The sequence below is a fragment of the Equus caballus genome, chromosome 18 (assembly GCF_041296265.1).
Source record: "Equus caballus isolate H_3958 breed thoroughbred chromosome 18, TB-T2T, whole genome shotgun sequence".
Classification (NCBI taxonomy): domain Eukaryota; kingdom Metazoa; phylum Chordata; class Mammalia; order Perissodactyla; family Equidae; genus Equus; species Equus caballus.
Genome location: NC_091701.1, coordinates 31,103,366 through 31,110,548, shown reverse-complemented (window position 1 = coordinate 31,110,548; position 7,183 = coordinate 31,103,366). Strand labels below are relative to the sequence as shown.

The 7,183-nt window shown below is 37.0% G+C and overlaps 1 long non-coding RNA gene across 2 annotated transcripts; it reads left to right on the top strand.

Annotated features, from left to right (window-relative positions):
- The first annotated feature begins 263 nt into the window (after positions 1 to 263).
- LOC138918710 (uncharacterized) lies at positions 264 to 4,794 on the top strand. 2 transcript variants are annotated; one of them, XR_011428411.1, is made up of 3 exons: positions 264 to 725; positions 2,456 to 2,505; positions 2,839 to 4,794. It is a non-coding gene; the product is annotated as an uncharacterized lncRNA (long non-coding RNA). The 2 variants fall into 2 exon arrangements; XR_011428410.1 differs by having other exon boundaries at positions 2,451 to 2,505.
- The last annotated feature ends 2,389 nt before the right edge of the window (positions 4,795 to 7,183 follow it).

Here is a 7,183-nt window from a genome sequence, read left to right as displayed (position 1 = left end):
CTTTGGGAACTGAGAAAACAAGAAGTTCAAACTAGCCAGGGCCAATAACAGTTCCTTGCCTGCTGGTGGATTTATGTTTGGAACAGCATCACAGGCTTCCTCCTCCTCTCTGACCTCTCTGGCCCTTTGCCTTCGATTGCAAATCTTGTGCTCGGAACTATTTCTGGTTCTGTGCTTGATCCTTGCACTTCATGCTTTGTGCTGTCTGGTCCAGAACTGGGACTTTGAGTCCCCTTTGGCCACAGCCTCAAGCTAGCCCTGCTCATTCTTCTCCTGGAGGCTGCTACTCTCGGAGCTGGGGAGATTGAACCCAAAGTGTTTCTGTTCTAGCCTTTTCATTCCCTATTGAGGATGCCTGGTTCAACCAGAGTGGAGTGGGAATAGGCAATGAGAAGCCAAACACCCTAACTCATGTGTCCTGGAGCAGTGGATCTGCTGATGGCAGAAACACAATTGACCCCAAGAAGATTTAGACCAACACTCTACAGACTCACGACACTCACCACCACCATTGCCGTAGACCAACTTTCAGCAGCTGGGAAATCTTCTCCGATTAGACCTAGGCTGTGGGACCATCTTCCTGAAGCACACGCACATTGTCTAAGGAACTCTGCTTTTTCCTGTCCAGGGTAGCATTAGACTCCCTCATGTATTAGAAGGCTGAGGAAGTCCAGAGGGGTTTCTTTGGGACTCTACCTGTCCTTGGAATAAGGCACTGCTCACAGGTAAGCTCTCCCCACAGGGGCTTTCAACCTTGGAGTACATGGCACATATTTGGTATCGAGAGCAGACTTAGGGATAAGGAGGAATGTCACTTTATTCAATCAAACAGCAACTCCAGGCCAGATCAGGAGAAGGTGGAGGTGAGCAAGAGATTGCTCACATATTGTCTGCTCACTTAGAAGTCTCGATGTTATCAGGGCTGTGATGTCAACAATTCCCTATCTTGACATATAGAAATAAATTCAGTCTCTTGTACATTTATTAATTTGAGCTTTAAAATATTTATGGGCAAATATGTATTGAACACCTACTATGTACACATTGTTGGGCTGGGAGATGGGATTGCTGGAGTTTATAGTGAACAAGACTTATTTCCTGCTTTCCAAAGAGCTTACTGTCTTGTGGGGGAGACAGATGAGCAGAGAAATAATACAAAAGGGTAAAAAAAGGGGCACAGAAAGCAATGAGTGTGGGGGCTGAGAGTGGAAGTAGCCAGCAAAAATTTCTAATTTTAAGCATTAGTGTTACAGTGCATCCAGCTTTTATTTCTGTTGCAAAAGGAAGAATTAAAAATTCTGTGATCTTTTTTTACAAGACTATTAAGCCAAACTACTTCCAACAACTTAGAGAAATTTGGTTATTCATGAGAATAACACCTTTTCTAAAAGAAATAAAGTTAATTTTCTACTCTTCTGCAAGGAGGTCATTAATTATACATTTTAGATTTCATCAATTTCAGTTAGATGAGACTAACATTTTAACTAGATGTCAAGAAAGACGTAGATATTAAGTTAAATACACTGGATGACAATAAATGGTTATTAAAAAACATAATTCTGTTACTCTCATAATTTTCTCAGTTGGATGTCTAATTGAAGGCCTGAGTTTCACATTTAGATAGTCAAGTCAATGTATAGCAATCCTGTGAGCTTTAAACAAAAGCTTATAAAAGATCGAGTCATTTCCAGATTAAGGACAGATGGATTGCATTTTTTTTTTTTTGAGCACTTAAAGAAAACAAAATCAACACTGGCATCCGCAGTAGTAACTATCTGTCTGCAAAAGAGTCAATGTACCTCTTATCCCGCTCCCACTAGGAACTTACTATTTTTGAGATAGGAACTTTATCTCGAAAAAGTTTAATGCTTGTGATCCTGTGTTCTGCTGATTCTCATTGCCAGCAAATGTAGGAAAAGAAGGAAGGAAAAAGCTGAGAGCACTAGCTGTTTGGCACACTTGGTGATTTTCCCAGGTTGCTGTTCTGTGATCGTCTTCTACCATTTTTCAAAAATTGCCCTCTGTTTGGACGGCCCCCTATCAGGATAAACAGGAGAAGTAACACCACGCTCTCCCCAATGCTGCCTGGGGTAACCAGAGCCATCTTTCATTTTTCACATCGTCTTCTGCTCACTTGGCAGAGATTCACAAATGGAGAATTGTTTTTTTTTTTTTTAAATGTTTTTTCTTAAGGAATTTGATGAAAAATATTAATCAATTTTAACTGTTTTTATTAAACCAATGGGCGGGGCATTCTCCTTCTAGCAAAGATTTAAGTTAATGGTTTTCTAGAATATAGTTTTGAGATTAAAAATTTCCTTTAAACCCATTGAATTCACACATGTGGAGTGAAATTTAAGTAGTTCAGACAACTGTGTGATGAGAGATTGATATATGTGGGTTGCATCTGTTTGACACTTGCTTTCCTGTTCTATGGTCTATCCCATAAGTACAGCAAAGCAGTGAAGACCCAAAGGAAGAGTGAAGTGAACTGTACGGCAACAGGTAAGATGGTAAATCACACTGGTCTCTGGTTTGGGTCTTTCACAGAATACTCAAGCTAGTCATACACATTTTCCCCTATATCTTTGCACGTCACCATTTTTGCATTTGTTCAGTCTCTGCTAGATTCATTCTGTCCCTGTTAGATTTCGAGTTCTTCAAGAGATATGGTTACTATCTTCTGCTTCCTGTTTCCTCATGCAGAATCTATGCCAGTACTCTGGACATAGTGGCAGTTTAATAGATAATTGCTAACAGACTTATCTTTTTCCTCCTGGTAACTGATTGAGATTGAATTCGTGCTTTTTTTCTTCATTTTGCTCTATGCAAAATCAGTGGCCTTAATCTTCGGTGTGGAACATAAAGAAAAGATATTACTCGAGTTGACAACGAATTTGAAACAGCAAAGAAATGGGTCATCCAAACTGAAGCCGACAATGTGGAGTCTTCCTGCGTGAAAGAAACCTCTGCTTTGTAAGCGGCCCCTTACTATTAGTGACTGTCACTTATTTGTTGTTTCCAACTATTATGGACTTGATTTCCTTCAGAGTGGCTTTGAAAGACTCTAAGAACAAACTCATCTTTTTAAAATGCTTATTTATAGTTTTGCCCTCTCTTTTCAGTGTGATGTATGGGCATTAAACTCTCAGATTTCATGAAATGGAGTTGAAGCTGAGGAGATAAATTTCCAGTGTAAGAAGGGTAAAAAGTGTCCCTTTGCTATTCTTTAAGAGGAAGAAGCAATTACAATTTTGTAGGTTTTGGAGAGCTTCCCCTCTTTTCCTTTTTCATTCTGTCATCATTTTGCTTTATCAGAAAACAAGTACCCGTCTGTTTTTTTTTTATGAAAAGAAAATGTTTCTTAATTGTGTTTATATGCAAGTCAATAATTCCAAGCAATATGATTAATCTAAAGAAATAAATAAATGACTTCAAGAAAGTACTTATAAAGGCCACTACCTTTCAAGTTTTCAGTTTTTCTCACATTCCCAAATTTTTTGGGTAAAATCCTTCTTGATTTCCCAATTGCTATTAATTTTAATTGCAGTTATTACTGAAAAAGTAAGGTCAGTTGGAGAAAAATGAATCCCTGTACAAAAGAGCAAATTTGTAGTGGCTACCTGAGCTAGGGCTTATCTTTTAGAATAGCAACTGGATAAATCTAAAGCCAAAGAAACTAATATTTAAAAACCTATTTTAGCTATGTCCTCATAGGAAAAGGCTATGTCTAGACAGCATGGCCTATTAGTGAGGTCAGAAAAGAAAGTCAGACTTTTCAATTTGATAGAGATTTTCCCACATAATTATATTGTAATATGGAGTCTAGAAATACCAATTCAAATACATAAAGAAGTTAAGATAATTCCACTGACTCTCACTGGCCAAATGTTTCAGTTCATTTCTTTCTTAGGTGGTCCCTGTTGATTGCTTCACTTGAATAAGGTACTGTTAGTGCGTACAATTTCTTATTCAAGCAGGGCCATAGGTTTCAAAGAAGTATTCAGATAAGGCAATTGTGGAATGAATATGAATTTCCTTCTCAGCTTCTTTGTTCTAAAATAAATTAAAAAAATAAAATTCAGAAGGAAAAAATATGTACCTATTCAGAATACATTTTTGTTTGGACCATAGACCACCCCAAATACTTTGGAAATTTGAAATTTATTTATAATGTATTTTCACATACTGATCAGTCCAAGAAACTGATCAGTGATAATCCAACACCAAAACATCATTTAATAAATGTTACTTGTACACCCTTTGTATACCAGGGACTGTGCTAAAATCTAGAGACACGATGTTCTTTCCTTATGCAGGTTCTAGGCTAGAGGTTCCAAAAACTGGAGAAATAAAATGGCACCTGAGATGGGATTCTAGGAATTCATCCTCTGTTAATAGTTCTTCTTTTAAAGACTAATGGATGCCTTGAACAGGGTATGAGGTGTACTTCTGGGAATGAGTCAGGGTTAACTTAGTCTTGGTGAAGGCAAATAGAAAAGAAGCCCTACATATCTTTAAACTCTGACTGAGAAAGAACAGAGTAGATATTTCACTATCTATTTGAGGAAATGGAAAGGAGACCCAAAGAGAGAAGTGGGACATCCATGTATACAAAGTAGGGGAAAGAAAATGGAATTAAAAAAAGAAGAGAATGAAATATGTATTCAGCTTCATGTGTCCATGTTTCATACCTAGCCATCTAGAAGAGAGCTTTTTTTACTTTCAGTTGGTATTCCAGTCCGAGAAGGCAACCACAAAGACAATAAATCCCAGACCTGTTCAATTCTGAAATCTTGGTCTCTTTTAGCTTATTAACATGGCCTTGGAAACCCAGTGAAATATGTAGAGTTATTGGTGGTGAGGGATGTAGCTGAGACCACTGTGTAGTTTAGCAATAACATATGTTTATTGTTTTATTGTGGATTAATGCTAGTTATATGAATGCTTAATTTGTGTGTTCAAGTATACTTACACTTAAATCTGCTCTCAACATGCTGATGGCCAATATTAACAAGGACAAACAACAACAACAACAACAAATTAGCAAATTCACACATTTTCTCCATAAGACATGGTTAGTTATACAACTGAGGGGTCAAAGTCCTAGCTATGAAAGTATGTTTGCTTTTCACACTGGGGAGCCAAGTTTAGCAGCACTTGAGGAATTCAAACAGAAACTGTGTTTACTAGCCAGAGGCCTGGTAAAGGCCACATTAGATGCATGCTTAGGGAATAGAATCATAAGCATAGGCACAATCCATCCACTCTTGCTTATAGCTCTTTTTTCTTAGTGTCTATTACATGAGTTTCCAGCTTTCACCTATAAATTGGTCAGAGTTTTTAGTTACAAGCCACAGAATCTACTCTGGCTAGTTTAAATAGAAAGAGATTTATTAAAATATCTCAAGTAGCTCACAGAATTTCTGCAAGGGCCATCAGACTAAGTTTGAAGGCAATATGTTCTCAAACAATACGTCTTGGAGCTCTGTTCCACCATACTGCCTGATTGTTCCTACCAAGAGACCACTGCTGACACCCTCCGCTGATTGTGCTTGGTGCCACATGCCAGACACCTCCTGAAAAATCAAATGCCTCCACTCCCACATTTGCCAGAAGATTGATTTCCCCACATGTGGCCACTGGTTCATGTTGCTACCTTCCACATTTCACTTCTGGAGTCTTATATGGGTGTATTTGCTTGATACAACCTGGGTCTGATGATTGCACTGAAGCTGCAATTGAGACCGGAAGGATTAGTGTTTTTTGTTTTGTTTTTTAATTCTACTTTGGCAAGACTAGATTCATAATATCAGAATCTATCAAAATATTGAGAATGTTTAAAAGATATCAGGCAGCTACAAATGATAAAGTTCCAAAGGCTGTGACTGAAGACCCTGAGTGAGGACACATTTATTTCAGGATGAGCTAGAAATTAAAATTAGGTGGCACATTAGCAGGATGTGCTGACTAAAAGTTGGAGGCTAAGATCTTTTTTGAATTTTGATGTGTAGGATTTGGACAAATTATAATTTCTAAGTTGCAAACATCCAAAATACCTAGGGATAAACTTAACATGAAATATGCATGACCTATGAAGAAAGTGATAAAATGTGCTGAGGAGCGTAAAAGAAGACAAGAAATGGAAAGACATCTTTTCTTGGCTAGAAAAGCTCACTAATGTAAAGATGTCAATGATCTCAAAGTCAATCAATATGTGAATGGTAATCCTAATGAAAACTCCAAATGGGTTTTTTGGAGGGAAGTTGACTATGTGTTTCTCAAGATAATATTTCACCATAAATATAGCCAACGGTATTCTGAAAAATATAATAGCCAACAAATGTAACAGCCAATAGAATTCTGAAGAAGCAATGAGGGGTAACTTTTCCTAGCATCAAGACATTAGTAAGTAAAGCCATGTGGTTCTGCTAGCCCAGGAATAGACAGAAGGATGAGATAAAACAATAAGTCTAGAAGGAGACTCAAGTTAGTAAGGGAACAAAATATATGATAAAGGAGACAGTGTCAAAGAGATGGGTTATTTAATGAATAATGTTAAGAAAACTGGTTGGTCATTCAGGAAAAAAAGAGGTCAATACTGTCTTCAATCACTATGTTAACATAAAATACGAATGGATCAAAGATTTAGTGTGAAAAACTAAACCATAGAATTACAAGGAAAAAAACCAAAGGTGGTTAGTGTTACATTCTTGTGGTGGGGAAAGACTTTTACCATCACACAGACACACAGACACACACACACACTCCCTCTCTCTCATATATCCTAAAGGAAAATGCTGAAATACTTAATCATGAAAATAAAAAATTTCAGTAGAGCAAAAGAAACCATGAAAAACAGAAAGAACACAAAACAAATTTGGAAAAACACTTGAAATAAATGTTTGAGAATGTATCTAAAAATAAAATCAGGTGACGATATAGTCTTGTGTTTAAGGAAAACAGTTTTCAATCTTTTCACACTTGTAACATAGATGGACCAAGAGTCTGTGTCACTTCCATAATTTAGTGAAATTTTATAGAATGAAAATTTATAGAATTTTCATTGGCTATGTGTTTTATAGTACCTAGTAAAGCTATGCTGAAAAATTTTTAAAAATTTGATTAATTCATCTGGCAATTTTTTCAAGTTCAAGGAAACATATTTCTTCAAAGAAAGAGT